The sequence below is a fragment of the Telmatherina bonti genome, assembly GCF_933228915.1.
Source record: "Telmatherina bonti genome assembly, chromosome: 16".
Classification (NCBI taxonomy): domain Eukaryota; kingdom Metazoa; phylum Chordata; class Actinopteri; order Atheriniformes; family Telmatherinidae; genus Telmatherina; species Telmatherina bonti.
Genome location: NC_136614.1, coordinates 21,861,733 through 21,886,631, shown reverse-complemented (window position 1 = coordinate 21,886,631; position 24,899 = coordinate 21,861,733). Strand labels below are relative to the sequence as shown.

The 24,899-nt window shown below is 37.5% G+C and overlaps 1 protein-coding gene across 3 annotated transcripts in view; it reads right to left on the bottom strand.

Annotated features, from left to right (window-relative positions):
• The window catches only part of daam1b (dishevelled associated activator of morphogenesis 1b), a 44,557-nt gene extending 22,498 nt beyond the window's left edge, over positions 1-22,059 (bottom strand). For 2 of the 3 annotated variants that reach the window (XM_079256017.1, XM_079256019.1), the window contains exon 1: positions 8,181-8,516. The gene's annotated coding sequence lies outside the window, so the exon portion shown is untranslated. Of the gene's footprint in view, positions 1-8,180; positions 8,517-22,036 lie in introns of those variants that run through there. The other variant, XM_079256018.1, reaches the window with a different exon arrangement.
• Positions 22,060-24,899: the final 2,840 nt, after the last annotated feature.

The window sequence follows — 24,899 nt, the reverse complement described above, 5'->3', positions numbered from 1 at the left end:
GCCTACCCCAATAAAGAGATGTCTGGTTTTGACTCCAGCAGTAGTATTTTTTTAGATCAACTGCAAAAGATTTAAATGTGCCTGCTGTAATAATAAACATTCTCATACTTCGTCTTAAAATTGTTTAAAAGCTCAAATTATGTTCATCTGCAGGTTCAGTTTTATTCTTCAGTGCGCAAGACTACTTAAGAAGTTCCAAAAACACATTTTCTCTGATAGCTGCTCCATCATCATCATCATCATTGTTCTCATCCTCTTAAACCCACTGAACCAGTTGTTCATCTGTACATATTTGAACTTGAAAGACAAACACATGCAGAAGTTAATGAATACCATGATCCACAATTTTTTTTCACACATTGCCATTAATGTTTTTGAGAACTTTTTGCTGTGATTATTTATGAAAGCATAGAAACCCACACTGCAATGACAACTTTTCATAATTTGATTGCCCTTCAGTATTTTAACTCTGCCCTTTGGTTTGGAAATATAATAAAACACAGTATATGTGGTAAAAAGTTTCTGAAAACTGCCCCAAAGACTCTCTTTCCACATTCTTAATTTCATATAAAAATGTGGAAAATTCACATTACCAAAATGACATGACATTTAAAAGAAAAAAGAAAACTCAAGTTTTCTGATTATTTTACATGTAAAAAAAAATATGTGAACCTAGAGCACACCATTTCTGTGGCAGCTGGGAAAAATCTTGGAATTTACTGCTGCTTAACATGTTTCAGTTACCATTTCATATTCATTGTACTATCTGACAGATGAAACAGATATAAGCATGCAAATAAATATGAATTTCCTCAGCCTTAATTAAATGTAAATAGTGTACATGAGAGCAGAGAAATTGGGAGACGGGCAAACAGATGGAAACATCTGTCACCTTAAATACAACTGTGATAGAATAAGAAATATTGAGATTTTCTTGTTGTTATGGTAATGGCTAAGTGGATAAAACTAATTCACCATGTTGTGAGATCCCCAGACTCTAGTGTTTGCTCTTGAAGCCTGTAACAGAAAATTCTGTTTGCTTTTCTCATGGCAAAGACATTTGAGTTAGGAATGGCAGACTGCAGCAGCTGCTCTTGCTGCGTAGCTTTGTTTAAGGCCATGCCAAGCCATTATACAGGCTTCATGAAATTTGTTACATGATGATGTCAACAAGTCATTGGTGTAAATGCTGAACAGCTGAGTTTCAAACAGTTCAAGAGGAGCGAAGGAAAAACTCATTTCAATGTGGACTTTGGGCAACTTTGCAAAACATTAACATGACAAAAAGATTGCAAAATTCAAAGTAGCAAGTGAATGAGGAAAAGCAATGACTCTTAGAAAACTGACACTAAAAAAAACAAAACATTATGACCCATCACAATAAAATCTAATCAAAATATAAGAATGAAAACCTGCATGAAAACTATTTTTTTATATTGACAAAAGCGGACTATATAATAACTTGCAATGACTGTTTTGATCCAAAACACTAGACATCAGTCGAGAGTGCAGGCTAATAATAACTGTCATCTAATGGTAACCAAATTGGTATAATGGTCTAATGGTATAAATATTATTACCTTGGCAAACTCTCAAAGAAAATTAAACCTAGTAAAGCTTGTTCCACAGACAAAATAATCTGTCTTCTAAATAAAGAGAGGAAGCATATTAATATATACAGACGGCAGTGAATGAAAGACATGGTGCCTCGGGCCAAATGGCCACATGTGGGATAAAGTACACAGCAGTTCCCTCTTACTTACACACCGAATAGTGTATTTATTTTGACACATCCTGGATGTTTCCAAATTGACTACTGGAGGCCTCAACAGCAGCTGCTTGGCTTCATGCTCACCTTCTACTCTGACATGAAAGAAAGAAGCAATTCAAAGGTCTCATTGACCATATTAGTCCACAAAGCTGTCCATCTTTTCCATTAGCTAAAGCCTGCTGTAAACTTTGTATAAACTTGTGAGCCAAAAAGAGACAAGGCTGGTCTCCATGCAGCTGCAGGAAGCTGTGGATTTACCGTGACTCGACCATGTGGAGAGGGGAGAGGGAAGGTTTGAACAGAAGAGGTAGACTGTGTCACTTTGAAGACTTTGTTTTTGTGCTGTAACTATTTAACCTGTGGGACCTGAGCGCTCTGACATGAGCGCCCGGAGGTTGTCTGTCAATTGGTCAACGTTCCCGACAAAACAGAGGCTTGTTGCAACAAGAGGACATTCCTTTCATATCCAGGTGAGACTTGTGACCCTGAACAGCACCCATGCAACAACACCCTCACCTGCTGTAGCTGAGAGAACACATCTTGCAAGTGCAGCTTAGCTATTAAAACTGATCACAGCTGGTCAAGACGTTACTGGGATTAATGGTGCTTTACAGAGATGATCCTCCTACTGGGCATGTTACAAATGAAAGCAGTCTGAGTTTATGATAAAACTATGCAACAGCTGTGCTTTCCATATAATCAAAAGGAATGCTGTTTATAATAAGGATGTGTACGACTAATCGATTATTAAAAATGGTGCATGGCAGGTCTTAGAGTGGGAGGAATACAGAGCAGAGAAAGTTGTGATTAAGTGCCTGTTTATGATGAACGTGAATTTTTTTCTACACGTTGTACCAATAAACACAACTCAGCTCTTTTAGTTACAGCAGTGTGTTTTACTACTGCTGAGGAAGGTGAAGGGAGCAAACTCTGAAGCTCCAGAAGCTGCAGCTTCAGCTCTGGTGTAATCACCTAGTTTTTTTAAGCCTCCCGACCTCTGTTTGGAGGGGAAAGCGTTTCAAAAACACATCTTAGGGAATGTTTTACAATTTCTTTTTGAAGAGAAGTGTAAGTATTTTTAAATTCAGATTGGTTTGACTAGATGACTTAAAAAATTTCCTAAAATGGCAATTCCTAGTTTACACCACCATAAATCCTCCTCTTGGACTGAACTACAGAGGAAACAATATTCATTTTGTAAGTTGCTGATTATAGTAAGAGACAGATTCTTTTGTGCTCATACATATTATTCACACACGTTCAATAATCAGACCCCGCCTGCCGATATAAAACACTTCTTTCTTTGTTTGTGGGAGATTTCTGTCTTTGGATGGTCTTTTTGTTTTCTTGACCATGTGGTTTGGTGGGTGACCAGAGTCCAGAAACAAAAAAAGAATCTCAGTGTTTGTAAAAGTGTGTGAGTCTGTGCATGGTGCCTAACCAACAACTCTACATTTAAACCTGCAGAGCTGTCAGACAGGAGGATAGGCAACAGTAGAGAACTGTGTTATGGTGTACTGTGTACATGGCTCAGAGAAGAGTCATGTACAAATACAACCAGGTATTTCGTTAGCTTTCCTTTCTTCTGATCTTATTCCAATCATTGATACATCACTAGACTGTAAAAGTGAAAAAGCATCGCTTTCCTCAAGGACACAGGCAGCGCAAGTAAATTTAGTATGATTTTCTTTATAATGTACATTTTCCTAAAGAGTCTGAAGTAATGCTGTGTTAAAAACATCTTCATAAATATGAAGAAATGTCTCTTAAAAATAATAAGAAAAAAACAGATCATAGGTTACACTGAAATAGTTAGATTTATCTGCTTAATTAATAAATACTAAACAGGTCATTTTTAAGATGATTATAGTTAGCCAGCATGTGCTTGACTTAGAGCAGACATGCAACCTTGGAAAGAGAACACAGTGGACAGCTGTATATTGAAAACAGATGTGCAAAATACCTTCTTCTGAACTATCTGGCATTTCTCAGCAGCTTTTTTATACTCAGATATAGTTTTAATTTTTTTTCATCTAAAACAACTAAAGCCAGAATATTAGTTTACATCATTTTTTGTTGGAACAAAATACTGATTAATACCTCTCTGATGTTTCAGATGGAGCAAAGCAGAGGAATCAAAGATGACAAAAAAGAACAAGAATGGGGGAATTATTACAGCAAACATGAGCAAACACTGTAAAATTACAGTAAATTTGATAAAGATGGAACACAACTATATAGTTTGTAGAGTTTAGCTGTAGTTGTGTTACAGGCACAACAAAATAGTATTTGCTGCAAAGAATTTAATCTTCTTTTCTGATTTAGGATTTGGCATGAATCAGTCGTCCAATTTGATTATCATGTCACCAGAGCAGTGTAAATGCTAAGCAACCCACAGTGTAGGAACCTGCTGTAGTCACTATAAACTGTTACAATGAATTGAAAAATGTAATATGTGAAACATAAACATGCTCATATGTTAGCTTATGTATTTCCAAGGTTTGCTTTCTCAAATAAGTATATATTATATATGAAAATATAAAATTAATGTAATGAATAACTGAGCAAATAAACAGATCTCGAGACAACCCATAGTAATCCCCAAATGTGTGTCAATTATTTGGGCGCTAGTTTCTGTGGTTTAGCACAGAATTCCCCAGCAGGATACCTACATAGATAACTATCACTGCCAATTACTTAATGGCATACAGAGAGTACACAATGAGTAAACACATGCAGTCTTGGAAAGACACCAAAAAATAAGTGGGCCATGACAGCAATGTTGACTGGCAGGTAAAAGGGAGATTAAAATCACTTCTCATTGGTAGCCAGTTGAGAGTCATAACAAGTGTCCATATTGTGAGCACAGCACTGTCACTGTAGTACAGCTGTTTACCTCCGATATGTTTATGCTCATGTGCATTTGAATTACATGACTGTGTGTCAGGACATGACACAGGCATTGCCTCTGGAGCATTAATGTCAAATGGCTGAGAGAGCAGTGTTGAAGTAGCTCTCAGATTACAGGATTAACATACAAAGATGCAGAAAGAGAGAGGAAAGGGGGGTAACAACACAGAGACAGGGGAAGTATTGCACATAGTGCCGGATCTATACAGGCAGGCTCAAGAGGGCGAGGCTCTCCCATTCACAATTCAGGCCCTCTTGTCCGGGGAGTAGCCTTTTTATTTTTATTTGTATACTTCTGTGTCTCTGTGTATATAATCACCAAATCTTGCCATAACTGAAAGGGGGCATTATGTTCTGTAAGTTATTATGATATTTGGTAAAAAGTAATTAGCAAACTTTATTGAAATAGTAATATACCGATACCTTTTGAAAATTATACTTATTTAAAAATAAGTTAAAAACAAAACAAAAAAAAAAAAACTCTCTCTTTCATAATCTAGCAAAATAGCAAATGTTGCCACAACCACAGGTTTGTGTCCCCTTTCCTCCTCTTCCTTTGGAAGAATCTTGTGCAGGTTGATTAAACTCAGCTCGACTCATCCTTGCTAAGTGTAGTAAGTCACAATTACATTTAAGGTTAAAGCAACCTCAAACTGTTATGCAAAGTTTCAGATCTGATTTTATAGTGTTGTGGTGTACATGTGCTTATTTGGGACAAAAAAGAAGAATAAAAATGAGTTTTATATTTATATTCAATATCAATCGTGACAAATGAAAAAATAAATCTGACAGTGTATGTTATCACCAGTCAAATATGACTACTCTGTTGTTAACATACAGTTAGTGGCTAAAAATAACAAATTTTATTAGCCATGTTACATAAAGGTAATCTAATATTTGTCCACATCTTTCCTTATTATACAAACCCGTGATCTTCACACATTTCTTCTGAAGTAAGCCTATCATGGGGATAGGCTGACTGGATCTACAGCCTCAACAGTTAGGTAATCTGGTAAAAAGTTATCATCAAAAAGGAAGAGATAAAAGATAAAGACTGGTTGGCAAATGGTGAAAAGCCAGACGTTTAACTTGCCCTGTTGACGTTATGTTTGGTCTAGCCGGCAACACAATTCCACAAAGGTGTTGCCACTGGGTCATACAGACCTAGTACTAATAGGCAGATGTTCCTCAGTGTTGTTTACGTTTTTGTTTTTTGTTTTATTTGCCTTGGAAAGTTCGTTCACCAGCAAGTCAAGTTTGAAGAGTCACTTAATTGCTAGGCTCATCTTGTGTATGAATTATAAATTAAACTTTTATAATAAGATGAATACAGGAGAGGACAAAAACGTCACATTTGACACAGATATATTTTAACAAAGCAGCTCGTCTCCTAAATTAATTTCTTTTATCATTTTCAGTATCCTAATTGCGTTCAGTCTCAGAATAACAAATATTTTCTTTTCTGAATGCTGAACTGTTCCTGATGGCATTTTTCTGTAATTCCTTGTGAAAGAAAAACTGTACAAAGCATGGAGCTGTAAATTTGGGACTAGGGAGTGTGTGTCTGAAATGTAGGGAGGACAGAGATTAAAAAGTGTGTTAAAAGGCTGTTGCTCTTTTCACTGGCAAGGTTGTCAAACTCGTTCTACAGAAAGGCTCTGCAACCCCCCCACTCATGTTAGCATTCTTCCACAGGTCAGGCCTTTAAGTGGAGGTTAAAATTGGGGAAAAGAATGAAAAACTTGAACCAGTGTTTCAGTTTAATTATCAAAGTGCTACCTTCTGGCACTATTCCAGAAATCAGGGAGAAAAAATGTTTTCTTCTCCCAGAAAGACAAGGTCTGTTTCATACATTTCAGTATATTAAATATCTTGCCTTTTCCCCAGACCAACTAAACTTACATTTATTTGAAAGGATATTCAAAGTTGGGCAAATAAATTACAGAACTGTTTTCTTAGGTGTATAAAGTTATCCTTTCTGCCTTCAATGGTAAGAACATGTTCATTGTAGTTAAAGACTTCAATATTAAAGCAATTTAAGAGATTATGAAAAAAACATGTTACTGAAAAAGCACACGATGAAAGGGCATTTGAGCAACTTTGCCTCAGTTGTCAGCATGTAATTGACAATAAACCATTTGAGTCATATGTCATTAGATACCATTAGAAAAGTAAACAATTCAATACCATCTTATACCAACAATATCAACCATAACAAAAAAATAAGGAACAAGCAGAGGATTACTATTTACACAGCTCAAGAAATATTAAAATGCCTGGACTTATATGATGAATACATTGTCGAGTACATCTATGGTCACACTACAGCATGCAGTATTATAGAAAACGTAATTATGTGAACAGCTGCTTGCAGTTCAGCAATACTTACATATTTTATTCTCATCATTTCAATATGCAACCTGACAGTCAATAAAGTGGCATGAAGAGCATTGAAATTATTGAGGATACCCTGAGCTGTAGCGTGGCCTTTAAAAATCCCTGTCTCTTCCTCAGTTGCTATGGTAACCAGAGTGGAGGGTGACTGGTGGAAGCTGGGTGGGTGATTTAATGTAAGCCCCTTACAGTGCACATTACCCTCCTTTTTAATCTCTTATGGATGCTTTAAGGAAGAAAATAGGATTGCCTCTCTAATTCAGCTGACAAAAACAAATAACAAAACCATTAAGGATTACAGGGTAAAAATCTAGTCTCTCATCACAAAATCTGGCAGATTTACAAAGAATAGCTGTAGATGCTTTGTAACACACGCAATGTGGGGGATACACAGCCTCCTGAGAATGCCTAGGGAAGTGAGAGTGGAACCTGAGAAGGATGGGCAGCAGCAGCAAATGAGTGAGGAGAATGAGCAGACCCTTCTCTGCGCAAGGTGACTTTCCATTTCATTGACCTGATTATTTGCACTCCGCCCACATCATGGAAAAAGTATGCCACCCTCACTCTCACACACTCACTTGACACTGATAATGGGCAGCGTTCGTCAAACCAGGGAGAGAAGCTTGTGGGAGGTAGCAGCCTGCAGCCTGCGTATTTGAGAACACATATTTCTACCACCACCTCACCCGATCACCGGAGCAGCCTTGTCATTACGGGGCATTCCCCACATACAGAGGACAACTCTCCCACCATGAAATCAGCCCCAGGGCCCAGCTGAAGATCCATGTCATCCTTCCCCTCCCCCTGGTTACTACAGCAACACAGTTTTCTGCACCAACACCTCCTAATTAGAAGACATGACACAATCACCTACGTATTAGGGAGAGGAATCCAGTTCATGTCCTGTGGAGTGATAAAGCAAACCAGCAGCCACAACTCCCTTCATCCACTCTCAGACTGATAGCCTCTCACTATTTACTGGTCACATGCAGTCCACACACATACATTCCAGTCAGCAGATAGTCGGCTTCGTCTCCCGCAGTCCTTTTCCGTGCATTTATTTGATTATAGGGTAGAATAGACAGATTCACTGAGCTCGTCTTACCCTGTCCTGGAGTGAGCTTGCCTCTGTTGTGCTCTGGACATTCCCTTTATATCCTGGAGTCACTGCAGTATCCAGCTTTCTGCACTGTCGACAAAAAAACTATGTCCATACACAGCACGCAGCAGAGCATTTCCTGTGCAAGGTGTGTAATCCACACAGGTTCAAATTAATCTGTTGGAGTGACTATTAAGCACCTTTTCAAAGCCTGTCACACTTAGCCGAGAAAAAAAAAACCCAGTTTGATGGATCACGTTTTTCTCTGTTGACTAGGGGGCAAACAAGAGATAAAACCGCCATACAGACTGATCAACTGTTTGAGATCTTGCAATGAGCCAGCTGGCCAGCCAGTCTTCGGCAGATCGTCTCCCTCCCTAGCCTCTTTCTCCCTGCCTTTCTCTGCAGAATTCTGTGGGGGCAAAGGGGACAGGCACAGATGTTACTGGCTCCAGGCCACACCCCTTTTCAACACTCCCAGTCCTAATAGGATGCAACCGAGCAGCAACCACCGCCCAACTCAGTCCCTCCCCCTCCTCGATGGGATTTGGGCAGCTTGTTTAGGGTTTGTTTGAGCAGTTTTTGTTTGGAAAGCTGCAGGGAGAAAACAAAGCTAAGGTGTGAAATGTGTGGGGTATATGAGGGGATGGGTAGGGTAGGGATGAAATGTGTGGCAAAGCTAAAGTGGGTGTGAAATAATCACAAAGGCATAAACTTAAGAACGAAAACTAAGAAAAAACCCCAAAACTGAGCTGTTCTGTACTGTTTTGTTGCGCACAATAACACACCCTCAGTGCATGCAACCAATAAAACTGCCCAGAATTCACTTTTATAGACTAGCACACAATGAGGCAACAAGACCTTTACAAACAATTTTAATCATAACAATCTCTGGCACTCCCACATGATTTACAGCACATGCATCACTCGTGCATCAGATAATTGTTAACTAATACAATACAGCATCGAGAAACATTCCTAGAAAAGTAGCACTTTGACATCCTACTGTATGAATGACAAAATAAATTTGTCTTGGAAATATGATTTCCTTTGCAAGGTGCCAATTAAATTGTTACACTTGATCACATGATGCCAGATAAATCTAACTTTATAGCAAGATTTTGCTATAAAAAAATCACTAGGTTAATGAATAAAGAACTATTTCAATTCAGATGAAGTCCATATTTTCCATGTATCAAGACAGAGCAATAAGTCATGAAAGTTGTTGTTTTTTTTTGTTTTTTTTTAAGCAAACCTTGTTTTACAAGTACTTCTAAAAAATATTGTGAAACCAAAAAAACCGAGGTTTCCATTTTTTAATTTCTAGATAAAAATCATTTGTCAGATTATCCAGCATCATAGTTTTTTGAATGGGGTGTAAAACATTGGTTCATCTTCTTAGGAACAACAACAACAAAAAACTATCCAAACAAATGCAGCAGTGTCTGACGAGCACTGAAACTACATTAGAGGAGTCAGTTTACCTGATGTAATTACAGAAGCCACTTCATCTATACTAATGTCTTTTTAGCTCATTTTTGCTCACAGAGGGTGAGAAAATCAGACATGCTCTCATAGGAAAACAAAAGTTGTCTTCCTGAGTCAGGCCCTACAGGTTTAGTGCAGGTGTTGACAAAGAATGTCATCTATTAGTCAGTCACTTCTCTTTCTTCACTGGCGAGTCAAGCCTTTCTCTAAGATAGCAGGAGATCAACAAGATGTCACTGGGCTTTGACTGTATACTTCATTTAAAAAGTTCTGTCCAATGATCACATTCAGAAAACGATGCAGTGACACAGTACAGAATCACATCCCTTGCAACTGAAGCTGTAAATGAGACTGTGGATTTACGGTACTTAGGAGAAGTCCGGGCTCAGACACTGCCTAGCCAAAAGGAAGTCACAAATCAAAGCGAAAAGTAAAATTAAATCCTCTTCCTTACCAGCTGAGAGAAACCAGGAGAAGTATTAAAAATGTCACCATTGCCTCCACAGACTGCTACTTTGCACATGTCTTTACTGGTCAGAGAGGTTACTAGTGTCACTTTCCATGATTTTTGGGTTATAAAAAGTTGAAAGACTTACAACAGCTGCATTTCCTTGCCATTTGGAGATGCCAGCACATAATGTTGCCTGCACCTTTAAGATTTCTGAACCACTTCAAAGTCACATGCTGTGACTAGTGCATATCATACATCACGTTTCCACGTTTAGGTCTGTGCCATGTATGCGTAGAACTGGGCTTGTGTGAAAGGATTTATCTCAGTTGGGCCAGTATAACAGACATCAGTGGCGAGCCGCGCCGGTGCAGTCATGAATGGATAAGAGTGGAAGCTGTACAGTCCTGGATAGCTGCCTCTGAAAAGAATGTCATGCAGCTGGAATAACAGACAGGACCCGTTCTCATGGAGGGCTTCTGTTCTGGTGGGACATATCTCCTGTGTCAATACAAGCAGACTGATGTTTTGTTGACCTCACGCTCACCAGGTACAACAGAAAATGGATGGACACAGAGGGGTGGTGAAATTTTTCATGAGCACTAATATTGTCCTGCAGCTTTGTTCTAGTCTGTCCTTTGTCTCTAAAGTGTGATCAGTATTGACTTTTGATTAAAAATTCTCTTCAAAAAATTGTTACTGTGTTTTAAGTGTTTCTATGGTAAAAGTCATGTCTATCAATAAAAAAACAAAACAAAACCCCAACTTATTCCTAATTACAAAAAAAGAGGATAATTTAAAAGAGGAGACATTAGAAAACTGGCGCTAACTACAATGGGTTGTATCCTGGATGAAATATCGATCACCAGCACCCTGCCAACCAATATTTTTCCATTCAACAAACTTTTTTTCCAAATGAGTTGCACAATGTGTAGGATCATGTAACAGCAGCAACTAGCAGCCCTGAATGACATAATCCATGACAGCCTCTGCATTTCAGCATTAGCTTGAGGCTTTCTCTGACAGCAACTGAGAAGTCTGAGAAGATCGTTGCTAAACTTTCCAGTTAATGATTAATCATGAAAGGCCTGACAAACTACAGCTTTTATGATTTTGTATCAGATGTTGTCCAAGTAAAAAGAGCAGTGATACAAATAAGTCAATTGTAAGCTTAAGCTGAAAGGTGCAAAAGTTTGGTACCTGGTTTGCTATTCATCAACAGTGAGAATATGCAGCATGCAAGTGTAATTGGTCTCAGACTGCAGCCATTCCTGAAATTTCAGCTAGGACGATAAACTTGCCAGCTTACTTTTTCTGATTACGTAGAAAATTAAAGGGCTGTTGTGAAACAAAATTGACACAGCTTACAGTGTGGGGTCAATTCAGGGATACAAAGAGGAGATGATGTAGACAGGTCGTGTCAAGGACAATTTACCAAAAAAGACCTCAAGTTGGGTTCACACATCACTGCCACATTTAATCCACGCTCAACTGTGAATGACAGCCTGAAAACAGAACAAAATTAAAGAAATGTCACAAACTACTGCAAAGATATATGTAAAGGGGGACATCATAACAGAGCTCATTTCATATTGTGTAGGAGAACAGTGCTAAACCATGTCCGTAAGGTTTAGAAAGGGCGGGGTAATATCCATAAATTCCAACCATGCAGCCCTTCCCTTGCAGGAGACCCTGTCATTCACAAATTAAATGCCAGAATTAAAAGGGTCAAAGTGGTCTCTACCCACCCTTTAGAAAGCTTGTAATTACTCTGAATCAGGTTTAACCAAGAAGGCCCACACAACTTTCTGCATCCACAAATCTCTCGAATGCACTCAAGTAATTGCAAACATGAAAGGGCAGTTCAAGACAGTATAAAAAAAAGACGTTTAGATGTTACAGATGCACTACGTAACTTTCTGACCTTAAACTCTGCGTTCTCACATTAACATCTATTATGTGCAATATCAGGACTCAAGCTGCACTTTATATTTCAGGACACTGTGAGACATTGTAGCATTTATGTTTTACACACGTGTTAGCAAGAAGACATAAACACACAGGCTGCTTTGAAAGTGCACCGTGGCTGATTCAGCAAAGAAAATCAAGATATTAACAAAAGAAAAGAGAAAAGGAAAAAGAAGGACAGAACATGGTAATAAGATGAAAGTAAAGGTTGAGACTTTTACTGACTAGACAGAGATCACAGTGCAAGTAGGATGCAAGATGGGCGCCCAGTTAGCTTTTGATAAGGGGAAAGTCACTGAGAAAATGTGCAAAGGTTCTGTTGTGTATTGGAGCAGTATTCTGACATAAAACAAAAGGAACAAAATGTGTGTGGCATTAAAACCAGAATTGTTTGAGTGATTTGGTCCAACTCGGTTTGGATTTCTGTAAAACTTCACACTATGGAACTTAACTCAAGCAGACCGACTGAGCAGCATCACATATTTAAAAGGATTTTTTTTCTACGGGGCCACAAAGTTTTGCAAGTAGAAATGATATAGATTACATATCATGCAAGCAGATCTTTATTTAATGCGGGCAGGGTTTGGCATTTTCCTTTCCCTTTTCTTTCTTATTTTTGTTGACATGAAGTGTTTTAGGGATTACAATAATCTCATATTTATATTGATAGTGTGGGCATCCATTGTTGATTATGTTCTAATATTTTCTTTTAAGACTCAACAACACAGACACACTTTGTTAAACTTTTTTGTAGTTCCTTTAAATGCCTGAGCTTAGAAATAAAATTATGTTTTGATGATATGGATGGAAGTGATTGCGTCAAATCAACATGTGATTTAATCTCATATTGGTTACTGGCTGCTAATATCACTGAATTTGTGATATTGGCAAACAATAAGTTAACCACCAATGAATTGATATTGTTATTAATATGATAAAAGAGTGAGGTGAATTTTCAGTTGATAGATCATGACTACAGTAACCACATACTGGTTTTCTTGTACTTTACATTGCTCAACGAGCTTCTGTTTCCTATAAAACTTCATCGCACTTCTTACTTATTAACATTTGAATAGCAAAAATGCTTTTAAGTGGAGCAAAACGTATTATTTGAAGATTTAAAAAAAAAAAAAAAAAAAAGGTTATTTTTTCAATTATCAGTGATACCAAATCTTACTGAAATCATCTATTCCATGTGTATTGATCATGTCAAGAAGTTCTCAGCATTTTTTTTATAGTGAGAAAAAGTACTTTTTTGTAAAAATGATCTCTACATTTACAGAAAAACTTGGATTACTTAGGGCTGAAGAGTGAAGCTCTTTCTGGAGGAAATTTGAGACACCACTGCAAAGATCTCATGACATGAAACGAAGCGGCTACAGTGAACGTGCTTGTAACAGACTGACAAGACTGAGGGTTAAAAGGCTGTGGCTTAACTGGCTGATCCCTCCAGATGTAGGCCAACAGTGTGTGCTAAGAAATCATTGGTTAAGGTTTTTAATGGAGCGGGCAGCCTAGCATTCAGAATATTACAGCAGAGGTACCACACAAACACAGAAATCAAATACAGTAATGGTAATCCAACATAATCCAATCAGTATGCAGCCTGCTCTGAGGGCAAAGAGGCTTCAAAGTACTGCATGCACATTAGCTACAGTCACACATGGACGCTCTGTTAGAGAGTTCTCAGGCTAGATCCATGTGAAAAGGTGTGAGGTCCTGGTCTCATCTTCAACTTCCTCCATGGATGTGAGACTGGCTTATGGCCAGCTTAATGCAAAGATAATTGTCTGGTCCAAAGGGAAAGTCAAAAGCGGCAACAAGTCGGCATACCGCACACAGCCATATTGCATAGTGCAATGTCTGAGATGTAAGCTGTTTATCTGCTGTCATAATCTCGTTGGAGAAAAACAACATGAGGCCAGAAGCTGAAATAACATATCAAAGACAGAAAATCCACCAAAGACCTTGCACTAAGTTCTGCACATTCCAAAGAAAAGATTACGCTAAAGAAGAAACTATAGGAAAAAGATGTTTGGGGAGGTTAACAAGGACACCTGCTGTTTAACAGGATTGACCTGGCAGCTTCTGCCCTCAGGTGTCTCAGCAACCAGCTGTACAACACAAACAACTGAGACATAAACAACATTGTGGTCAGAGCAGAGCTACTCTTGAATAATGGAAATGCTATGATTGTTTAATAATAGCCAAACTAATTACTTCAGTATTGTTTGCTTAAAAAAAAAAAAAAAAAAAAAAAATGAAAGGAAAGGAAAAAAACTTCTTCAAATGATGTCTCTGTTTATGGTTATACCTTTAAAAATAGCTCAGCTTAAAGAAATAACTGTAGGAAAAATGTGTAACTAGTTACATAATTGAGAGAAAAAGAATTAATGTTACTATGAACAGTGGTTGCCTCTTAAAGCTGTGACGCAATTGAGGAACATTTGGCTGCAACTGGTCTTATCAAACTATGTCTGTTTTAATGGCTACGCCTCAGAAATGTACATATATGATATATATTGCAGGAAGGTGTTCATCTTATCAGCAACCTAAAGCCTATTTTTTAAAGAGACCAAAATACCTTAAGTTCCAGGATGGGACCAAAATGAAGTTAAATTAAACGAAAATGAAAAAAAAAAAAACAAAGAAAGCAAAAACAGATTTGTTGCCCATTTTTCATTTTATACAGAGAAAAAAGAAAATAAAACATTTTACATGTCAATGCCCTGTTCCAAGAAACTTGAAGATTGCAGTCAACGTCTATAAGAAAGCCGTCTTTGAGCATTTTGTTTATTTGTAACAAGCAACAATGTGCTTAACAACAAAGACGCTTTTTTAAACAATCACAAATTCTTCAAATTCAATAAGAATGTGCATGACTAACATTACTGACTCCTGAGACGCCAACCTAGTTAACAGCAAATGACATTATCATGGTAAGTATACCAACAGCATCTCAGAGATATACAAATGACAAAGGAAAGCAAGAAACCAAAGCATGCATTTACTCCCACATATGATGCAGAGGATTATCAAGGCAGGAAGGATTGGCAGGGAAAGTTGAGAGCATTCATAATTGGTCCAAAAAGAATCTAAACATTTGGCAAATCTTAATCCACACCCATGAGTCGCTGAGAACATCTGAGTTCATAAAGTCATGAATGAAACAACAACAAAAAAAAAAAGGATAAGTGATTTAGTCTAAACATTTTTGTTCCTGGCCTTGCTGCTTCACTCACATGTTAGAACTTGAGCTTCACTTTCTGGAGGGTAGGGCAGCATTTTAAGAGCAGGATAAAGCACGTCGTGCTCTGGCACAGTCTGTAGCAGAATCTGATATCAGTCTACCGATCAAAGAATGTTACACATTTCTGGATTTGTGTATGGCGAGGGCCCGTGTTGACATCTAACCCTTTCTAGTCACAGGAAGGAATAAAACATGACGTGTAGCATATATTTTGCAACTATAATTTGTGAGGTCATCATGGTGAAGTTGCTGAGGTTTGCCTGAAAACCGACATCAAATCAAGCTCTATACCCTGGACTGTGTGTTTAAATGCCTTAACAGGTTAATTCTGCATCTAAAAACGTTCTTCAATCAGATTTTGTAGCCTGCATAGCAAGTGTAATATTTATGGTTGAAGATTTGTTAAACCTACAGAATAAAATTGCATGAACGTGCATGGTATAGTTCAATTTCATATGTTTTAGTAATTGAGATTCCATTACCAGGACTGCAAGTAGCAGCCTGAACTGACTAAATACACTGTCTGACAAAATGCTGGCATCTGACCAGCTGGAATCTCTCCATCAAAAATAATAAGTCTTAAAAAAATGGCAGACACCTCACAGACCTACAGAAACTTCTAACTCATACAGCATTCTACTTTCCAGCATCCCTGCTTTAGGATTTCACATTCATGATGTGACCCAGACAAAGGGGATAAGAGTCTAGCTTGAACTGAAACATGAATCCCTCCTGGCCTATTAAACCTCCCATCCTCCCAAACCAACATCTTGGTTATGGGACTCCCCCTAACACGTGGACACAGACACACACAGGACACACATGCTCCTTTTGTTTGAACACTCTCCATAAACTCTTTCCACACAAAAGTGATTAATTGTGATGCTCATTGTCATGATAATCTGAGGTTTACATCATTTCCCCCAATCTGCCAAGAGAACAGTTATTTTCCACTGTGATTAACCACAACTGAATACCACTAATGGACAAAGTAAAGTTATTAACAAAAACAAAGTAATATGCATATAAAAACGTAAATAAATAAAAATGGAATTACAAGACTTCAGTCAGAACCAGAACCATAATATTTTAAATATACTGCGATCATTTGTCAGCTTCTAGCAAACTGAGACAACTACTCCAAATAACAAGCCCCAAAGAAGGAAAATGCACATTCAAAATATGTCACTACACGATTTAAAATTTCTCTCAAGGGACAAGTAAGATTATTGTTTTGTTTTTCTTTCATGATATAAATGGCATCATATTAGATTTAAAGAGGCCATTATTACAGAATAAAACTAGTGATATTACTAGAACATTGAACTTTCCTTCATATACCACAGCTAAAATAAAAAAAAAAAACACTTAGATGTGTTGATGAATGGCTTCTAAAGAGCAAAATATAAAAAACTAATTGCATCATAGTTATATATTTAATTACATTAATTTTTATAAGTTACGTCTGACACACACACAAAAAATGGTCCCTGTATAAAAAAGCAGCACAGCTTAGTACTCTCATGGGTTCAAGTAGCCCAAAATATATATTTTGATAGGTCACCCAGTTCTTGTTATAGAACCACAAGACTGTAGATGAAGTCTCTTTTCTCTGAAGAGGTGCCGCTCTGTGAAGGCAAAGCTGCACTGAATATATGGTGACTGGGATGGATTTGGAAAAAGACCCAAAGAGATTCTAAGTTAGAAACACAGATTTTTGTAGAAGGAAGTACATTTACCAGTATGTTAGCATCAACACTTTAACAGTGACATTAGATTCTCCATGTTTATATTTCAACCAATTTATGCCATGTCTTAAAATTGTGATTTTTCTGTTATATATGCTATTCAGATTAGCAATTATACAAATTTCAGAATTTTTTTTTTTTTTTTTTGAGAATAAATGACTACTCATGAAGAATCCATTACTATCCAAGAAGCCTCAAGTCTGCTTTCTGAGCACATTAATTAAACATCTGCCACCACTGAGTCACTGAGCTGGACACTGTGTGCACTGCCTTTTCACCCCTGAACAATCAGGAAGGTCAGAAGTCAACAGTCTTGAAAATGAACAAACAGTGTGCACTCAGTGGGTTGGTGCCTAAACTCAGACACCAATATAAATGTTTAGCATATTTTTTTATATGTAAAAATGTTTATTAAAAAATAATCAAAAAGTGAAGCGCAAGCTTTCAGCAGATTAGAAGAAGTCTTTGACATCAGATTAATCCAAGACATTGGTTTACTCCAAAACAATACAAGTTTTTTCCATTTCTTCCAAGAAAGACAGAACAATGATCACATTAGCAGCAATGAGCCAAGACTTCTATGAGTAAAACTGTTTAGTTTAGTTTGTATGCCATCCATATCCTGACATGCCTGATCTTGTGATCCATTTATTTTGCATATAACCTAAAGACAGTTCAGAGTATATAATGGTTTTTCCTTTAAAAAAAAATATCTAAAGGTTTTATGTTTTGTGTCACAAATATGTACATGTATTTTCATGTTACTGAGGATGTTTTTGTTTCAGATGAAGAATGAAGTAGTAGCTCTTCCTATAAACGTACAAACTTTTTGAGAATTTCTATCCAAAGTCTCTATTCAAGTCAAAGCAAGGGGTCATATGAACTTTGTTTGGCTATTTAGCTCCTCTGAAAGGTTCGCCAGCACAGTCACAACCTTCCTCAGACTGAGGCTAGGTCTTGGGTGGGGCTAACAATGGATGTCTAAGCCCAGCTGTCTTAATAGCAAGAACAAGTGCAAAGTCAGGACAGACTGGGGGCAGGGTGTGGCCTGGCAGGGGTGCCATAGTGACAGAGCAGCCCTCAGCAGAGAAGGGATGCTAAATGAAGCTATTGTCTGGCCCAAGTGAAGCACACCAAGCAAAGAATGGCACATTCAAACAGTTCTACAGGCTTATTGTTGCGATTGGCCAGCAGGTCCACGTTTATTCCACAAGATCCACTAACACATCATGCAAAGAGTGCTTGATATCAGAACATGAAGTACTGACACCAGCTTGTAAACCAGGAGTGATACTGACCTTAAAGAACCCATCCCCCCCAAACAATTCAAGGTCTTTTTAGGTACTGTCATCCATGAAAAATCACTGGATAAATCCATCAGGGACACGGTTGCTCTAGTTCTGATACACAAGCAGATAGTAATGCTGTGATCCTGGAGGTCACAGTGTAATGTAGAATAAAAACACAGCAATGAAAGTAGACACAACCATTCCACAAATTTTAAAAAAATAAAAAGACCAACTATGCTGTTCATAACAATTATTTCAGGTCCAGTTAACTAAAAACAGTAACACAGATTTTCTGACAGCCAAACAGTTTGAACAAATCACAAGATAATAATGCTGAGCTCCCAGGTGGAAATTAGATAGATATAGAGTGTGGTTTTATATTTAAGGGGAAAAATCTCTCCATAAAGCAAGCGTCCGGATGAGCATACTGCCAAACCACTGTAAGGTAAAAGTACAGAAAGGGAATTAAGTGTGACACATACAGTATGAGTCAATATCTAATCCGAGTTAAGTAACTACGGTATGCATACTAACTGGATTTGCTGCCTTACCTACTGAAACCAACATGTTTTAATTCATTACCTATCTACTTACTGCTTACCTAAAGAGATTGTAGACATAGATACATAAGCATTAAGTGGGAACTGGCTAAACAGGATTCCAAAGTGCATGATTGAAAGTACCTTCACAACACTAAAATTATCAGCTGTCTAAGATAGCCTGGTAAAATTGACATCTTAAAATCATGAAATACATTTTTCTTTCCAGGCATCGGACGTCACAGAGCTGTGGTTCTACACCTCCTTCTGTATTATAATGCCAACACAAAATTCAGAAACCATGCAGACAGATGGTGGTCTTGGAGGCTCATCTGCATTACAGCCACTCCTAATGACATCCACCATTCCAAAACTCATCAGTCTTCTTCTCCCCCCCCCCCCCCCCCCCCCCCCCCCCCCCCTTTTAGGAGGTCATTTACTTTCTGTGTTTAGTGCTACTGTGAGCTGTTTAGTGAGATGATCACCCTGCTACACAACCAGCCCTGTGAAATTTAACACAGTTAATTAACCCAGTTATCCAGGTGTTAAGATTATGTGTAAAGACACTGTTCAGTCTCATGCAGAAGTCCTTTTACAAATCAGGATACTTACCATCATGTCCTATATTTGAAATCAAAAGTGGTAGTGGGACATTTGATGTGGATGCTATGCTCTGTGAAGCTCAAACTGGACTTTTTTTCAGCTTTTATTTGGGATGATCTATCACTATCTATACATTTTCCATCATCAGGTACATGCAGATGTCCTCAGAAAGTACTTAGTATTGTACTGACAACATCAGTGATGTGATCTGCTGCCATTTTTAACAACAACATTGTTAATGCTCAGTCTGGCATTCAAGTTCAAATCAGAAGCTACTGGTCAGGACCGAGTGTTCAACCAGTGCTGAAGAAAACTGAATCACAATCCCACCATCAATTTCTCCATTGATGTTTACTTGTCTTTCTATCTTTTTTATTTTTATCAAATTGAGTTTGAAACATGATGTCTCAGCAATGTTGAGAAAAAACACAAAACATCAACAAACAACCGGTGCCAACAAAAACAACAGGGCTGCCGCTTTGGTTAAAGTCTGTGCTTGCTAAGAGGAAGTAATGCCATAATGCATCATTTGACATGTTTCAGTATGCCAAAAAGATTATCAACAAATGAGCTGACTGCACCTGCTAGAGTGAATGAAAATAATATATCAAGGCACATGCAACATCTGTTTTGTTTGCTCACTAGACAAGCATGATGACACAATGACACTTCAGACTGAAATAAACACAGTCATTAAAACGTGTGGGCACCACTTGTTACAACATTTAGGTACATAAGACAAAGTGTCAACATTAAAAAAGTCTGTCATTAAAAACATTTGCCTTTGCCAATAGTATGTTGATTAATCTGTGATAGTCCAGGAGCAGTCATAATGTAAAACCCTGTAGATATCCACTTGTCAGGCCCTGATAACAGTTTAGTGCTTGTGGAAAGAATGAAGTTACAACACAGACCAATTATCTGCACCTACTCACAAAAACAAGACATGCTCTTCCAATGTCCATACCTGTCAGTGCTCAGTCACCACCCTATCTCAGCATTTAAGCTGTGGACAAAATAACAGCATGGTACATCGGCTTATTCCATGTTCACAGTGCAAACACGTCTGCAGATCACACCAAACAGCAGTAAGCCGTCTTACAAGGCAGCAGCCCATTACAAGCACATACAGGTTGCCAAATGATGTACTTTTTTTATTCCAAGAAATGCTATTCTTTTCTGATAAATCTTAAACTGAGTACAAGACAACAAATAATCTCAATGGTCCTCCCTGAGTAACTTTTGAATTTAGAATTTGAAGTGATTTATTGTCTTTGCAACATGTGAATGATATATCATGACAGGTCTGGTATCATCAGTCTGTAAACACCAAAGAAAAGCTATTTTTATAAAAGACTAGTGTAGCAGTTGGGCTGCTACAGAGGAAGCTCACAACTTTATTTTTGACACCTGACATCTGTAAACTGATTGGACATTGGTTAATGGGAGCACTAACCTGTAGTTACAGGATCTTTTTCTGTAATGCAATATGCCAATATTTCATTCTAGGCTAAACAAGTGATGAGCTGTCACCCAACACACACTCAAAAATCCAATTAAATCTTACTTTTAAGATACAATCAATTAAAAACTGAATAAACAGGAAAAACAAACAACAGAAGTCTCTATTAATATAAGAAAACCCATTTTGATCAAATATGAATTTAGATAACTTTATCAATTTTTGCACAGACTACACTACAAAAAGATTATCAAACAATACCATCTGTAACAGCCACAATTTATCATTCTAATTACAGTCTATTTATACCCTTAAAACCAGTTTTGGTCAGATCATGCTAATATATGTCATCTCACATAACACACTTTTATGTTATGTTAGAGTGAAATATTCACGTATATATATATATATATATATATATATATATATATATATATATATATATATATATATATATAAGTTGTGCATGTTCTTTGAATTGCCTTTTATCTCGTTTCCAAAAGTCAATTAAAGTTACCATTTAGACTCATTTCAAACAATAGTCCATACCTCTACCAGTTGTCTTAACAATCCTGCAGAAATACATTTCTAAATCATGGGAAATTACATGAATTTCTAACAGCTCCTCGCTTTTAAGGAGATCCCTAAGGGCCTGTAGGACCCTGCATGTCTTTGGACTGCGGCTTCTGACTTCCCTGTCGTCTCGTGCAATGTACACAATTGTGTCTACCCCTGGAACAAACAGGCTCGAGCACACAAACGCACTTCGCAAATTGCATGCAAATATTCCCGAACTCCTGCCTTTCGACTTCAGACTGGACCAGACTTTGTTAACTGGATTTTTCTGAAATCATTTATATTCAGTAGCCTCATAAAATAGCCCAAGAAGTTAAACAAACCGCATAAATAAACTCGCTCTCACAAGTATGACTGGAAGCTGCTGTGTTGAGTGGCCACACCGGTACGGAGGTCACCAGCACCGCCACCGCAGCCAAACGGCCCGGTGAGGCGATTCACGAGACTATTGTTGTAGAGCTTCTGCTACAACGCCAGCGTACCAGACCTACCTCGCCACGCTGAGCATTTTTCTTGTCATTCGTGTCCACAATCTCATCAGGTAAGGAAAGAGCCACAAAAAACACAAACCAGACGGCTGGGAGATAATTCAACCGACTGGTTGGTCCGGGCTGCGCGTGAGGTCATCAGTTTACTCGATCAGGTAATGCGCATGCGCTGTTCTGTTTATTTATCCAGCATTATGTGGATGTTGTATCCACATTTGACGCCTTTCTTTAAAAAACAACTGATAGTCATGTAGATGCTGTTAGGGTGCGGAATAGTAATGATTTTTTTTTAAATGTTTGTTTTCTTTTATACTTCTAAAAAAGGTTTCACTCATCAGCCGATTTAGAGAGCCTGTATAACTTCTGAAAGGATAATCCCTTATAGGAATTCCATCAATTTTAAGTTTTGCAATCATGTATACAAATAATACTAACAGTTAAAATAAATTTAAAAAAAAAAAAAGTTAATCGTACACAATTGTCACATTCCCAGATAAGTCATGGTACCTGGTCAGTTCAGGGATGATTGCTAAACAGTGAATTGTTGCCAACACAATTCATTTTTAGAAAGCTTTGTAACAGACATACATTCTGTCCTTGGAATTTTTAATGACAAGAAGTATCCCTGATTACAACTTAAAAAGTCACTAAATGGCTCCATCTTGTGACTTAACCTGTGGAATACTGATTTTAGTACTTGGTTCACATTCATGAAAGCCACAAATGATATACACTGAAAATGTTTTTTGTTTTGTTTTCTTTTTACTTTGTTTCCACCACATTATTGAATGAAAGTCTTGAACTTTTCCACTTTGGTGCTTTTATGCTCTGATGTAGTTTACCCTTTTTTCTCAAAGGGATAAAATCCAAAGTCAGCTTAACCTTTCCCCAGAATTGCTATAGCCTCTCTGGAAGATTTTCTTACTGCCTTCCACTGAAGAAAGGCACATCTAGTGTACAACAAGGCCTCTTGTAAGAGTTGTGCTGTTGCTCCGGACCATGACTTGGTCTACAGAGGGTAAATGGTAGCTCTTTCTACCTTATAAATTAGAGGAACATAAAATCATATTTGTTCTTGGCTTTAATGGTGCTAATACCAGCAATGCCGTTTTAAGTGCAGCAAGTGTTACAATCATAATATTGGCAACTAGAAGGAAGCGGACCATCACCTAAAAAACTAAAAATGCTGTTAAGCCTGAGAACAGCAACAGAATCAGATAACCAAATATAATGAACCCAGTGATCCTTAGATGACAAGGATCTACAAGAAACAAGATCTTCACCAGATGTTTGTTTTGGTTAGAAAGGCTTTATTGCCCTCTAGTGGCAGACAGAAAGTACATAACGTTCATTTGAGCTGACACTGCATCTATTTTGATACGGTTTGATAAACCCTTAAATGTATAATTGTGACCTTTTACTTGGACCTTACAATTTTACTTGCCTGTCTGCATAACCTGTAAAACACCCAGGCATAACTGTTGGTGGCATCTTTTCCTTGGATCACTTAGAGTAAAGCTGCCATCCTCGATATCCTCTAAAGAATTTATTTAGTTTTAATGTGAAGTGTTACTCATGGGCTGTTTGCACAAACAGATGTTATTTTTCTGTCAGTTTAATAAATTATAATGGTGGATATTAATGGTGGAATAATTGTGGATGAACCTCCAACTTTTAAAGCCGAAGCTTTATGCTTTTACAAATCAAAAATCATGTGAAGTGTTCAAAAGAAGAAATAATTCTTTTATTAGCATTAAAAACAAAGCAAAACTCCAACATCATGGCACAACCAGAGGATGTAGCAGTTAGAATATATGATGATGGCCCAAAACGGAGCCTCAACCTGTAGTATCAGATAAGAAATCCTTTAAATACCATACCAGAACGGAGATGAAATGTGTCTGCAGCAATAGGCTGGTCCTGAGATACTTCAGCAGAAATCCATGAAAATCAGAAACATCAGATGGAAGCTGAAGCAACTAAGAGATATATGCAAATATGAAGGTTATCAAAGCCAACTGTTAGCTTCATCACAAAATTATGGTTGATTTTTGGATTTGCAATGTCTAGATTCTGCATGAATTTGCAGAAAAGATTCTACTGGGTATTTTTGCCATGAAATCATTTACACAACTCAGGTCATTGTGTGCTCATTATTGGAGTTTTTGTTATAAATGGTGGATGACAAATCTGAATGAAGAGGAAATCTCTTGCAAATATTTGGTCTTCACAAAGGAAGTGTAGGGGTTTAAACATTTTATTTTATGAGATATATTGGATTTCTAACATGTTGCTAATGGGAACATATCTGAGGTCCAGAAAGCTGTGCTGGGCATTTTATAGCAATTTGTCTGAATCAGGCAATAAAAAGTCAGTTAAAGCAACTTATTTCTAAGCATGTGATTTTCATTCTTTTTCCCTCTATCAACATTTCAAATGGGACAAAGAAAATAATTTTTTTCATTATATTTGGGACGTGTAGCTAAAACAGTGCAGATGTGTCCCCATATGCACCATTCTGATTAAACATTCAAAACATAGTTCTTAACGCCTAAACTGAATAATTTAGGCAGAAATGGTCTGACTCGCCATCTGTAACTTCATGAATAAATGGGAATTTCTGTCTCAATTTAACTTTGAGTTTAATGTAGCTGTAATCAAACTTCTAAGTGAAAAAAAATACAAATACCATGAGCAGAATGGCAAAATTACCACAGAAAAAAAAAACAGAGCAAACATCTTTCCTTCTCAGTGGAGATACTATTTTTACTTATTGCACACAGACGTGCACTATACAACCACGGCGTGCACACAATAATTTTTTCTTTTAAAGAAAATATTGTTACCCAATTCCATTAATGTCTCT